Source organism: Fistularia commersonii, chromosome 9 (assembly GCF_037954325.1).
Source record: "Fistularia commersonii isolate RoL2024-O1a breed Wild chromosome 9, RoL_Fcom_v1.0, whole genome shotgun sequence".
NCBI lineage: Eukaryota > Metazoa > Chordata > Actinopteri > Syngnathiformes > Fistulariidae > Fistularia > Fistularia commersonii.
This window is the reverse complement of record NC_141292.1, coordinates 6,098,733-6,113,860: the sequence shown is the minus strand read 5'-3', so window position 1 is coordinate 6,113,860 and position 15,128 is coordinate 6,098,733. Positions and strand designations below refer to the sequence as shown.

The 15,128-nt window shown below is 38.9% G+C and overlaps 1 protein-coding gene across 4 annotated transcripts in view; it reads left to right on the top strand.

Moving 5' to 3' along the window:
• Positions 1–6,123: 6,123 nt before the first annotated feature.
• znf618 (zinc finger protein 618) overlaps positions 6,124–15,128 on the top strand; it is a 35,594-nt gene continuing 26,589 nt past the window's right edge. For 3 of the 4 annotated variants that reach the window (XM_086152130.1, XM_086152131.1, XM_086152129.1), the window contains exon 1: positions 6,124–6,559. The gene's annotated coding sequence lies outside the window, so the exon portion shown is untranslated. The remainder of the gene's footprint in view (positions 6,560–15,128) is intronic. The other variant, XM_086152132.1, reaches the window with a different exon arrangement.

Below are 15,128 nucleotides of genomic sequence, written 5' to 3'. Positions count from 1 at the left end.
AAAGATTTTATTTTATTTTAATTTTTCTGTATACATGTGGCACCCAGCACTATTTTGATAATTGGATTGGTATTGTTGGATGTGGAGACACCCCCCAACATTTTTTTTTTTTTATATTGTTTTGATTTCAGATGGCACTCGCCCACATAATGCTACAATAAGCATTTTAACAAGTATTTATATTTAAATTCAGAAGAAATTATATAATAAGCCAGATGTACCGTTTGATCCATTAATTGTGTGACTGCTTCAGTATTTCCGTACTTGCACGTTGACACAATTATTTCACACGTGGTGAACGCCCCTGTGCATCGTAACACTGTGAAGCTCATATTGATTTTGATCTGTAAGTGTGATGTTTGTCCAAAGTTGGTGATTTCCTTCCCTTATTATTTGACATCAATGTCATGATGAATACTCAAGTATTCAATATAGAACGAGTGAATTAAATGCAATAGAAATATAGGGCATTGAGTCCATGGGGTTAGAGCGGTCGTCCTTGCAACCGAACATTCCTGGTTCAGAACATTTTGGACATTTGGGTTTGAACACAGGCAGAGGAGCAGGATGGCGAAGATCTGAGAAGAAGGATGCCGAGGTCAGAGCGTCCAGGTAGGAGGCCTGCAGGAAGACCTGAGGAGGTGATGTTTGGATGGAGGGAAAAATGACATGAAGTTAGTTGGTGTAAGAGAAAAGGATACAGAGGAGAGGGGTTAGATGGAGGCATGTGATTGGCTGCGGCTCCTGAAGGGAAAGTTATGAAATGCAAATAATTGCAATTACAGTAAAAACTCTAAAAAGGGGAATACTATTTATAAGAACAAAACTGCAGATAACTGGAAAATTAGTTCGAATTAGGAGAGGATTAGCGACAAACTGACTTTGTCAAGGGTTTTGTACATTTAACCAGTGGTGTTGATGTACAAACACGGTCTGTTTGCCAGATGCGTTAATTTTAGATTTTGGAGAGCGACTGAATGTGAGAGTTTCAAATCCAGACCGTGTGTTTACACCGGCCGCGGTTCGTTCAAATATATAATTTTGCACTCACGTGCACGCCACACTGACACTGCAAACACGAGCGGGCTCCAGTGCCTCGAGCCGTCCTTTTTAACATGAACCTCTGGTTTATTCTGGTTCGCTTATTCACAAAAACAATCGTACTCTATTTAAAGGTCAGGACGGCCTGGTTCCAGATCACACAATGACGTGGATGCAGGTAGCACAACGTCGGCCTCAGACAGAACCTCGCAATTACCTGCTTTCTTTGTCTGCGGTTGACCAACAACTACCGTTTTCATGGGCCAACATTACATATTAGTTATAGGATGAATATCTGCACCATAATAGGTGATCAGACTGAAATGCGAGTTGGTGAAAATGATTGCATGTACAGCCTGTCTTTTAACTGCTGTGCTTTGCAATCAACATTTCTCTGCAAGTTGTGGATTGTCGCTTAAAAAGGCGTGTGAGGCTGAAAACCCCAAAGCCCCCGAGTGAAAGGTACAGGAAGTGACACAATGGGAGCCAAACAAGCCAATTCACCTGCGAGGTCAGGCCACTTGGGCCTGATTTGGTGTAATTGTCACCAGGTGGAGCTCAACCAGCCTATATTTGGACCATCAAACGCTTCAGCCTGTAAGAAATTGCCCTTTGATTTTTTTGATGAGTAGAAAGAGAATTGACAGCTATATAGTGAAAATGTTTATATGTCTACATGTGCATTCTTGCAATGTGTGAGGAGATGCACCCTTTCCCTAAAGCAATAAAGATGTAAAATATATTTAAATAGTGCAGAATACCGTATTAATACATTCTTTTTGTATGCAATTTTGGCCTGTCGTCCACTTGCAATGCTGTTTCTCGCCGCTTTCTAGGCCGAAGCCCAACCTGAGGGGCTTTTTTTTGTTTTTTCAAGCCGGAGTCTAGCATGTTGAACTGCTCCCCTGGGGACGTGGTTGTGTGGTTTGCGGTATTTGTCATTACTTCTATGGTGTTCTTTCACTATGCATTTCCCAACCAAGTCCCATTTCTAGGATTTAGTACTTTCCTTGATTGACGCTCCTTTTTTTTTTTTTTTTTTTTTTTTTTTCATGGATTAGAATCAACACAACAGTATGCCGAGTCGAATGAAAAATGTAATTTGGAAACCAGTCATCGCTCAGTGCCTGTTTTGGGCTGACGTTTTATCAACTAACCACAAGAGAGAGGGAGGGGGGCATGCAAATTGTCAAATTGCCATTAAGGCAAATGAGGGCCATGACCTCCTGTTAGATTTTGAGAGAAGTCTCTTTCTCCCTGAAACATTGCTAAATACCTCTGCAAGAAATGTGTTAGAAGATTATTACACAGTGCTGCTCTATTCCTCAGCATATATTTCTATTTTAACTTGAGGGACATTGTGTTGAAGTAGGCTACACCATTGACTAAGGTAGGTCAAAGGAAAAAAAACAAATCCTTGTCAGTTGCTCACCTGTTATTTCCCCTCAGAAAAGGCGGAAGAGCGAACAGGCCAGCATTGAAGGAGGAAAAAAAAAAATTGGGGGGCGAGGATGCAGACCAAGGTTTCCAGGCCTTCGGACATTTCAGCGGAATTTTTATTCTGTCCCACTGATGCACTGATGCTATTTTCAAATGATCCAGCTGACTGGATGATAGTCTCTGGTAGAGATAAAAACCTTGATTACGACACAGTGGAGCATTTAAGATACTCCGGCAGGAAATAAGACTTTTAAAGAGTGGGATGAGAATATTTATTATCCTTGACGTGGCTTTGCTATACTTATAGCCTCGACCAAAAATAAACCAAACATCTTCTAAATGAAAGAACTTTAGTATTTGAGGAGATACAGTAGACACCCACACAACATTAGCTGGCATGGGGGAAAAAACAAAACAGGCTTTGAAGAAAATTAGTGTCATGCTGTTGTAATGAGGTGAATCAGACATTTAAAAAGCACAAGATGGCACGAATGGGGAAAACTGTGCTTGTGTATTATAAGTAGAAAGGAAAAGACCAAATGCTCCTTTTGAAGTCAAATTTCGAGCTATCGGAAATTACTTTCATACTTTTTATTTTGATGTATTTAATCTATACTCCTTCCATTTTCTGAATAAATTTGAGTTATTTTTGGACATCAGGCAAATCACTGGCCGTCGTGTTTTTCATCATTGGTCCTTTACCGAAACTAAGATTCAACCTAAATGGTTAACACAATAACACTGAATGATCCCCATGAATATTTGCACACTGTGCACAGCAGAAAGTATGCTTTCAGAAGTTTGTATGACAGCTGGAGAATATCTTACTTGTTCCAATTAAATCAAATCCCAGTCTTTCCTTTTTTTTCCTCGACTTGAGCAAAGTTGACGCAATGAGACTTTTTAAAAAAGGAAAACATCTGCAGTTCTCCTTCACTACAGTATAATGCAACCCAAGTGCAAGTTGATTCACCGGTCAATGCACTTGAAAACAAGAAATTACAATGTACGGTGTTTTGGCGTTCTCTGCTGGACAAATGACGTTCATGCAGTCTGACATGGTTTTGGGTCGGAGGCCAACAGTGCAAAACAAACTATTTGCATTCACGGATCAAAATAATATTAATGCCCAAATCAAGCTGTCTCAAGACATATGGCAACGCTGTCTGTTGCAGGAATTTATAAACAAACATACAGTTGTATCAAAGTGTGTTTTATCCTTAACCGACGTCACTGAGGACCATGGACGAGGTTAATGGCTGGTGAGGCACTGACCTCCATGAGGCACGAGAACTGTGTGCCTCACTTAGTGGGCGTTTTATGATCGCTCAGCACAAGAAACTAGTAACACATATTAACACAGTTGTTGACAAAAAACACTGTATATTGGAAATGTAGTTCATAAAGTAAAAGCGTTTAAACATTTTAATAGCAACATGCAGAGAGATGGTCTTAGTGCAGAGCATGCCAGCAGTCAGCTGTCATTGCCCAATCTTCGTTAAGACTCAACAGTCCGTGGCCTCGCTACACGTCTCTTATCAGTATTTCAACAGTAAATGTGAAAATCCAGCAATTTTAAACTAAAAAAAACAATCTGAAACTGGTGGGGTTGAATGAAAAATACCTTCATATTGCAAATCACTGATAAATATAACCATTTTATTCTTTTTTTATTTGACAATTTTTTCATTCCAAGATTGGCAAGTGAGGCACGGCTTCTTCTGCCTCCCCTGACTGCACGTCACTGCCGAGGACAGTTAGTTCTAAGGAAAACAGGCTTTATGTGGGCTATTTTAATAACAGTATGATGTGTGTAGTGGTCTTTATCACACGTACGTACACACACATTTGGAATCTGACCCATCCTTTGCAAGATAAGGTAAATGCAATGTCAGTGTCCTTCTACAAGTCTTAATTTGGACAGAGTTTTGATTTTAATCAATGCCCATTACTTTGAGGCTTGAGAGCTGCTCCTCAATAGCATCTTACTTCATTTCAAGGTCTTTTTCTGAGTTTCAGTAATCCTGGGTTCCCCATGCAGACTTATCAGCCATGTTTTGATTTATTTTTTATTTTATTTTGACAGATTTGTATGGCCTGCTACCTCTATGGATTTTTCAGTGGGTAACACATTCAGTAAAACACAAACTTAAATCCACTGCATTTAATCTATCAAGGAACTACCATGATCAGTTGTCAGTCACCTAGTGATGCAGAGGGAGCAGTTAGGGGGTTTATGTCTTGCTCAAAAACACTTCAAGGAGCTTGGGAATCCAACCAGGCATGTTTGGTTACGCTGTAACCTCCAGAGGACACGGCCCAAGAGAATTGAAGTCCTCTAACAACTTGGATTAACATGATATGAATAACCTTATTGCATTTGAAGTGGAATTTGATGCTTTGGATTTTATTACTTGGGCGCAGCTCCTCTTTTGGACTGCGTCTTTGTTATCCTTGCTGGGAAGTGAACCTGTAATTCATCATTCACACAAAGAAATGTTTGACTCAAAGACAAATCTGACAATGTTGTGAAAATCAACTTTCTGTATTTCATGAAGAAAGGAAAAGGAGCTTTACTTAACAACATATGCAGTTTATGTCAGCAGAGCAGATGCATTTTATTCCATGTTTTGTACAAAATAAGCTGTGAGTCTCAAACAAATGTATTCCCTAATCATATAAACAGGTAATTCCACTAAACCTGCTTTTTGGGGAGTTTAATTAATGAATCAACCAATCAATCAATCAATCAATATCCCAATTAATTAATTAATCAATTGGTTGATTAATCCATTCCAATAGCAGTTGAATAAATAATGAAATTATAAGGTTCATTTTCCCCTGCAGCTGATGCTATCCTTAGGGAAGATTCTGATTCAGTTAAACGTAATAGTTGTGTGTGAGTATATATTTATCTAATTATATATGTATGTGTATATACACGCTAACACTCGCACGCACACACACATGCATGTGTGTGTGCGTGAATGTGTATGTATGTATGTAAAGTATGTATGTGTCTATGTACATACGCATAAATCCTGTGCATGATGTACTGTCATGGTGCTATCTTTCCGGTAAAAGCCTGGTTCCTTAAACTAATTATAAGAATAAAATTATTAATCGTAATAATGATAATGATATTAGTCATAATTCAAAAAAAATACAAATAAAAACTACATTGTAATTTTCAGAAAAAGGGTTTAAAATTGAAATTTGTTGGCCAATCAAAACCTTTCCCAGAGAGGGGAAAAAAAAAAATCTCCAAATCCCCACCATTTGAAGTAAATACCGCAGCATATATTTTGACAGTTTCCGGGATATTGTCCTTGGTTTTCATTTTGCACACATTATTGACAGCAAAGTTTAAAATTTAACCGGTGAGCACTTTGAAGAAAATAACATGGTGAGTGTCAGACTTCTCTTCCTTCATAATTCGTCAGTGAGATCATCCAAATACTGATCTGGTAAAAAAAAAAAATCCTTTCCGTGAAGGAAATCAACGCCTCATATGATAAACAGTCTGTAAAAAGTGTTTTTGCTCCGAGACAACCTGACAATTTTTCCTCTGCGTAATTTCCAGCTTCATATTCCTCGTGTAACTTCATCGTCGTCCAACCCTTTTTTCCGTCTTCTTCCCAGACTTTTTTTTTTCATTTTTCTTTTTTCCCTTTTTTGTAGTCTATTACAGGGCCGGCGCTGCAATTTCGGAATCTGTCCTTGTGCATGGCGGACGAAAAAATTTCCACATCAGGAGCCGCGACACAAACCCACGGAGCGAAGCGCGAACGGAAACCCCTGCGTGGACCGAGTAAATCTCGGCCAATTCCTGTCTCATCACGCCATTACTCTTTGCTAAAATGTAACGCGGCGTGTCTCGGCGGAAGCCCGACCCGGTGAAAAAAAAAAAAAAAAAAATTCGAACATTTCGAATTTCTCACAAGTAATTCACATTTTTTTTTTAATTTTTTTAATTTTTATTTTTTTGAGGAAGCAGTTGTGCAGCCACCTCTGGTCGGGGAGGGAAGATTTTCTGGAGCGGTAGTCCCGTTTCGCATGAGCTACATCGTTTGTGGAGGTATGTCAGCCCCGTTGCGTGTCCTTCTCTTTCCCCATTTACAAATCGCAAATTTGCGGGAATTTTCAGTTGCGGGTGTCAAGTTTATACCCCCCGGTTTCTAGTTACGGAACGGAAACCAGACGGCGCGTTAAGGTCTACTCGTCTCTACACCAGGTGCAAACGCGAAGCCGTCATAAAACCGCCGTATCTGTTGATGTTTTTCCTAATTATTATTATTATTATTATTTTTGGGGGTTGATTTTGTTGTTGATTGTAGGGACTGGGTTTCCGGAATTTTAAGTTTTAAAACTGCGGACGCTAGTTTTTTTTTGCAACCGAACGCATCACGCAGGAGGAAACGGTGCGTGTTGTGATGAAGAACGGGGCCAGGCTACTGTGGCAACATGAAGGACGACGAGGGGAGGAACAGCCAAATACACACACGCAAACACACACGCATACATGCACGAACACACACACACACACACACACACACACAAAAAACCTCCTGCAGCCATGTTTTGTGAATTTTCCTGCAAATTTTGAGCAGCGCCCCGGAGTTTCCTCCGCACGACTCGAAGCAGACGAACCGCTCACCGGTTCCAGGGCATTGTAACGGACGCGGCGGTTATTCTAGACGGCTGGGAATAAAACACCAAAGTGTCTTTACTTCCAAATCCAATTCGGTTTGTGTGTTTCTTTTTTTTTTTTATTTTTTTTTATTTTCGAAAAAAAATAGAGGATTTTAAATCTCCGTGTCATTGGCGCCACCTGTAGGCAGTCTGTTTTTTTTAAGAGAGAAATAAAAAAAAATCAAATGAGAATAGTTTTGGGACTTAATAATGTGAAACCAAATCCAGACTAATCTCAGTGCGGGGTTTATTTATTTTTTTTAACGGACGCCGGCCGAAATCGATTTCCTGAAATTGTAATTCAAAGTGCCTTTTTCTTGTCACGCCAGTGAATTCAGAATGACCCTTCTTTTTTCTTCCCGGCATCTATAAGCAGTGTGCAAGTTGTTTTATTCAGGATGTGCATTGTATCTGCATTCCCTAAATCTCTTCTTTAACTGTACTCTAATACTGAAAAAAAACAAAACAAATGATTTATCTGTTATTTGTCTTCTCAGTGATGCATTTGCTGCAATTGTGCTGTTATCCTCTTCTCGTGTTTTGCGTGTGGATGTTTACCCGGGTGCTCGTGCTGGATACACAGATTCATATATAAATATATATTTAATTTATTTATTGAGTTTGGAAACGTGTAAGCGGAAAACGGCTATCCAAAGTGAACTGGAGAGCAGTGGAAGAAGAAAGCACATGTCAGCATAAATTGAGGGCAGGAAAAACAATCACAACCAGTGCCTCTACTGTTTATATTAATCCTGCAGACGGCAAACAGTTTTTCCCATCTTGCATGGCTTGCTTTTATTTTAATGCAAGGGGGAAACTGTGGAGGCCATTTTGCTGTGGGTAATTTTAATGCTGACCTTCAAATCTGTATGAATTCTCGGAGCAGTGGAAAAAATTATAATATGATTGGTATGCAAAATCTGGGTGTAAATTCTGCCCTTTGCCTGGAAAGTTTAATCAAAATTCAGTTCAAGTATAGAAGCGGTTGTGAGGCAACCAGTGTCAGGACTTTAATAGGATTGGACCCTTAAGTGAGGGATGTGAATGTTTATGTGCAGAGCGTGAGGGAACAAATTATATAGACTTTTAACCCTTCAGGAAAATGTTGCAGTTTGTCACTGTAGTATTTGTACTTTAAACAGGTATCGGGGAGCCTCTGGCCGAGAGTGTTGTTAATCGACGGCAGGTTGGAGGAATGTTGTTCTATCAGTGCGTTTTTAAAGGAACAAAAGCCTTGTTTTCACCTGGGATATTCGGAGTGAACAATTCAGTTCGGGAGAGAAAACTTAGCCGGCCGGCCGTATTAAATCACAAGATGGCGAAGGATCATATCGCAGCCCCCGGGTTGAAGTGTTTGGATCGGTCGCTGCCCTAATAGTCGTCAACGTGGCGCTCTGGCTTTGCTTGTCATTTCTTAATGACAGTTGCTGTTTTGTATGCCATGGTTTTTTTTTTTTCCCCCATTATGCACCTATACTGATGCACGCTTTTAACGTGACCCTGTCTCAAGCACACATCCTATTGAGCACGGCGAGTATCTTGCGTTGTGGTCTTTTCTCCGTGGCATGTTGAAAATGTCTGAAAACGGCTTAATTTTAATTAGTCTCTGGGAAATAGCTTTTCAGGGGTCGGGGCTGCTGCATTAAAAAATTGTGTGCATTCTGCACATATTTTTCCTGCCTCCTCCTTTGTAAAAATGAACCTTATTGGTTTTATGAATAATGCATAAGGATGTTCAATTGCTGCGGCAATGAAAATTAGGCCTGTTTACGTGCAGTGGTTATGTACACAGAATCGTTTTTTTCTTTTTTTATTTTCCCTTGACCATTTTCTGAAGGTAGAGCAGAGCTGGAGTAGCTTTTCTGAAAATACAAATTTTCAGCAAAGCAAATCTCATTTCTTTGAGTGAAAAGGGGAGGGGTGAAACTCCCGCGGGTTTAATGAATCCATAAATCACAATAGTGCCAGGTTTGCTGCGCCTGCGTATGTTTGCAGAGTAATTTTGATTTTCATCAAAAATTTAATCTGCCAGCCTACATGGGTTTAGCAGCAGACTGGATGCTGCCCTGAATTTCTAATTTTAGGGGTCTGATCTTTCAGGATTTATTTCTGTATAATTCAAGTCTGCTTTTCAATATCTCCTGTTATTAAATTTTAATTCATGGCATTAACATATAGATTGAAAATGTTTTTATGGGGGTTTTGAGTGTATGCTGATGGAATTTTACTTGATGACACAGTTTCTTGCAGAGTATCGGATGTGTGTGCGCGCGCCTGTGCGCGTGTCTGGGTTTGTGTGTGTGTGTGTGTGTGAGTGTGTCTGTGTGTGCGAGTGTGTGTGTGTTCGGGGTGGGGTGGGGGGGGGGGCCGTTTCTCTACATTATTGCTTTTTGAAATCATTGGTCAAACACCATCTTGGAAGATGTTTATTACAGAGGACAGGAAACTGCATTTGATTAAAGAAGCGGGGGTGGGGGTGGGTCGGGAACGTTTAGTGTGAAACGGGTTTTTGGTCAAGCCCTGCATCCAGTTTACTCTCCCTGCTCCGGATAAGACAAACATGCAGCGAAAGCAGTGATTGAAGTGACCCTTCCATCCTCCATTTTAACTCATTCCTATTTTTAATCCCTCCAGAGTGGAAACGCTTCTCATGAGCCTCAAACAAATTTGTGTTTTACATTCGGAATTTCTCCTCCAGCGGATTTGCTATTCGAGTCACAATGGTTTTTGTAGAAGTAAGGAGCAAGTGAAAGTAGAAGAAAAAAAAAAAAGAAATCTCTCAGAAGAAGTTTGAGGGTCATAAATCATGCTCAATGATTTCCTTCATTATTGCGCAGAGATAGATGCAGTACTGCCCAAATATAGGCCAATTATTTTAAGTACCTCGACTAAGCACTGAGTTCTAAACAGAAGATTTAGAGACGTTTTCTTGCATGTTGGAGCTCCTCATTTCGTGTCTCTAAATAACTACAGTTTGGTGATACAACAATATACTTAACGTGGGTACGCCGAGATTGCATCCACAATTCTCAAGGAGAAAACTTTTTATACAAATGAACATAAACCCTCCCCGCTTATCAAAACATGCTTGACACGCTAATAGTATTGTTTTTTTTTAATTTTGAAAACCATTTCCTGTTCTTGTTTATCTGTGCTTGGTCTTTGGCTGGGCTTTTTCACAATAAACACTTAGCAAATGCACATCTGATTTAGATTTGCATTGGCCATATTGTCGGCGGTTTTCTTCATATATGCAGATTGTTGAGGAACAGAAGGCCGGATGGCTAATTTTGCGATTCTATCTTAATTACAGGAAAACAGGCTACAACCGGCTTTTCTTTTTTTTTTTATATTTTACATTTTCAGAATACATCCATATTATTGCACAGGATGGTTATTAGCAACTAAGGAATAGATCTCACTGGCTCTGAAAGGTCAAACCACTTCAGCATTTCACAAATCATTCCAACATTTCACTCAACACTTCAACATTTCATAAAACACTTCAGCGTATCACAAATGATTTCAGCGTTTTACAAAATACTTCAACACACTCATATCAACAAGTGTGACAGTTTTTTTTTTTTGTTGTCAATTCTCTTGTGGGTTTTCTGCAATGCAGTGATTTTTTTTTTTTTTTTTAATGTTCAAGTGTTTTCGCAAAATAAGTTGCTCAAGTTGCTAAATGCTCAAGTGCTTTAAGTTGTCAGGGGCATTGAAACTTAATGTTTTTGTTTCACTTGGACAAAAGTCAGGTTTTTAGTTATTGAGATATAAATATATAGTAAGTTTTAAGCAAGTGCAAATGGCTGAAGTTGCAGACGATCCTCTCAGCACCAAAAAAAGTTAATTAGCCACTTTGGCACAGACTGTTTCAGAACATCGTATGGGGTGTATTAGAATTAATAGCATTATCTGTTTTAATGATCTTGAAATGGACGAGAAAAGAGAAGTTTTGTTTGAAGTAAGGTTACCTCGAAGGGCAACTTGAACAATGTACTTTTGTTCAAAATGTGTTAATATTGTTGTGAAACGCTGTCACAATACCTTTCCGTCTGAAGACTTCATTCCACGATGCGCACATACTCGCTGTCACACACAGATACACACAAACACTTTCAATGCAAACTGTGACTCGGTCCATCTAATTTCTATATGGCGCTATTGTATGTCAGTGAGTCAGACATGTCGGACATTATTTCAATAATTCATTTTATGAGCCACTTTAATTGCACGCACATTTTCACATGACTCGAGCGCATGACACATTTTTCATCCAATGCCGTTTGTAGACATGCATGATTTAGGTGTTTCCTTCTTCTGTGGTTGTATTTTGTCTAGGGTTTCTTTTTTTTTTTTTTCTTTAAAAAATTGAATACCCTATCTTTTGAGGACGATCACAGTGGCGCTTTGGTCGCAATGCCAGCGACGGTGTTTGCGTGCTCACCCTGTTTTTGGTCCAGTCCTGGTTTTCAGGTTTCCCAAAAACATCATTGAACATCATGAGGTTAATCTTCCTCAGGTGTAAACAAGAGAGTGAATGGTTGCACGAATCCGATCGACCGGCGACCCCTCTCGGGGTTAATCCCACCTCTACCCGGTTGACAGCCCGGGATTGGTTCCATCATCCCTGCGACCCTGTGTGAAGGATAGGCGGTATAGATAATGATGGAACGTGTGTGTCCTTGAAGTATCTCCATTAACACGGAGATACCTCATGTTTGTTAAAACCTTAACATGTTTGTTAAAAAATTAATCACCAGCACACACATTTTGCTGTACAGTCGTCTTGATTTAATAAGCAAATACAACCTAGTGACAACCACCATTTTTTGCATCGAGGTTTACTGTTATACTTGATACCGGATTTGAACACCTCAGAATGTGTTTTTGGACACTATTACACAAAAGTACATCCGTCAGAATCAGAAATGTGAAAATTTTCCTTTTCCAACTTCTGCCTATCACTAGGACAGGGGTTAGCAACCTTTACAACTCAGAGCCATTTGGACAAGTTTACCCACAGTAAACTAAGTCACACAACGCTTTTGAAATTTAAAATTAATTAACACCGCATATAACGTTTTTTTTTTTTTGTCTTAATACTATGTATCAACAAAATATGCATTGCATTTGTTTTTTTTAGTCAATGAACAACTGCAGAGAAAACCTAATTACAGTTCTTGCTTGTAACAAAACATTTTGAACTCTGAAAAAAAGACATCAGGTTGAAAGTTACTTTTAAAAAATATACTTAATGTCTATTTGAGTCTTTCTTATATTTATGGAAAAAAAGCAAAACTTAAATTATCCTCCGGCATCAAACCAAAAATGCTGTCCTCTCTCTGTCTGCTGTCATCCTTTCACTGTGGTGCGCAGTCACTTATTAAGAGCGACAAAAGTATTTCAACATGTTTTATTTAGATGTTACAAGATAGCCATAATCTTCAAATTTCAAATAACATTTTAAAAATGAACAAACTAAAATAAAGTACATTTTAATTGTTCATAAAGTACATTTTAATCGTTCATCTTTTCAAAAGCCACAGGGAGCTGCATCAGAGGGATCAAAGAGCCGCGGGTTGCCGACCCCTGCACCAGGGTATTTGTCATTTTTGTCACTGATTTGATGTTAAAAAAGAAAGAAGGCCACCAAAGTTCTCGAAATAAATAATTCCGTGACAAGAGAAAGACGCCGTCACAGTTGTACAACTGCATCTCGGCTTATCCTGACGCTGCAGCAAAAGCGCTGAAGATTTTTCATGGTTATTGTGTTATCAAACCTACATCATGCGGAACACCTCTGCGTGTTTTTCAGTCATTCATAACAACTTGAAAACCTGCTTCTGTGTTTGCGCTGCTAGTGGCCCTTTTTTATCAGCTTGGGCAACCACTTGTTTTAGGTTTTGCTCCAAAATACCAGACAACATAAAATATCATTACGACATATATTGCATTATATTATAAACACTGGGTATTTATGGTTTGATTAATCAGTGGCTGAAATTGATACCAGCTGAATCCCATAGGCGCCTTAATTAAAATATTTATACTTGAAAATCCCAACTAAATACCACAATAGGATTTTCTATTTACGTAACTTTATTCTGGATTTTATATTTTTGCAATAATTGTTGTGTTTTTCACAGTTAAAGCAGGGTAGAAGTTCAAGCAGCATTAAGCAACTCATACTTTTTTCTTTTGAAATGCCAGTAGAATAGTGGAAAAAAGAAACCCAGTGTAGCTGTTGAGTTTTTTGCATTTTCACTTGTATCAGTCCTCTAACGCTCATTTGTGGAAAATAAATGTGCCGTTGTGAATGTACATTAAATCTAGATTCAAGCTTATTATATTTAATAATGTGCCACTGCGATCGGCCAAGCAACACGTGCAGATAAATCAAATCCTTCATATGTGATTTAATGTTTGCACCATGCGATTGATTTAATAAAACAGTATCCTGAGGGGCTGGAATGCATTTTGAAATATGGATGCTCCACTGGGGTCTGGGAGTTTGGTCATGACAGAATTCTCAGGGTTTAACGTTGCCACACTGGCCAACATAAAAAAAAAAAAAATCAAATGCAGTGTTCCGGGTAATGAATTGCAGTATTATATCAATTAAGTTTTAGTTCCAACGGTGTAGGGAGCTTTATGTTTCACACTTTTTGCTCGACTGACTTAAGCATTACCGTTCTGCATTGAAAAGGAAAAACTGTTTTGGTTTGCTCAGACGGCAATGGATGCTGTTGCTAAATTGAAGCAAGCCGCGAGTTTGCATCACAGATGAAACGGTGAAGACAGGAATGCACCATCAGGTCCTGTAAACTTACCAGCAGTGGGATTCTGCCTATTGTCTACAACAGCAATACTGCATTATTGATTAGTCTGTGTAGTCTTCACAAAACTCTTTCTATACGGGGCAATGAATCCATTTCAGGAGATGCAAGAATAGGAACCAGTCCTAGACTATCATAGGATCTTATTGTCTTTCATTTCTATTGTTGATTTAAATTCAATATAGCTGTGTTAGCCATCAATATGGTATGTGCTTTTTTTTTTTTTTTTTTTTTTTTTACAATTTCCCTCATTTATTGCATTTAAATCTGGTCAGCGGTAGCGTGCCAACATTTTCTGTGACATAAGAGATCTATCTTTCTCTTTCTGTGTTAATGATTTGTAACCAAGTGCTGAAAGACAAGTTAAAACTCACCATAAATGTTCCGCTTCATTTGTTTTTGTTGGAATTTAGCCCGACAGATGGACCTATATCCTTGCTCAGATGACGAATCAGCAGTGACACTTTGCTGTTTTGTACGTGTGAAGGATTAGGCAAAAAGAATGTGTATCATTTTTGAGTTCTGCCATAGTCATGATGAATTCCACTTTGGTCTTCTTTCACATCACTACCCTAAGGGTATATTTTATGGACAAAAAGCTTGGAAAGCCTAGTTGTACCGTCTCTTTGTGAGTCCCAGCGTAAATGACTCAGAAATGTAGAGGGGGGAAAAAAGGCCTACTCTTTTACAAAATCCACATTTTCAAAGCTGATAGTTAAAATCCTATTGATCTAGACAGTGCAAAATAGTGACATTTTTCAATGTACAGGTTTTATATTGTACATGCTTGTTTGCTGAATTACAGGCATTACACTGATTCTTAGCTACCAAACTGAATGAATACTTAGGCCTATTCATTTTGGATGACAAATTAACCGCCGTCAGGTACTTGGAATTGCTAAATATACTTTTCCGCGAGTCAGACATGATAATTCACTTAAGCTCACAGGTGTTATTTATACTTGTAGATTTAATGTTTGTCTTTACCACGGCTTTTAATCATAAATTGTACAGCTTGTCTGTGGTGAGGCTAATTAAATCCATTTGGTATTTCCGGAAAGGTCAAATGACAGCACGGATGTGCAGATTCTACTGATGCAGTGTTTTTGTCCATAT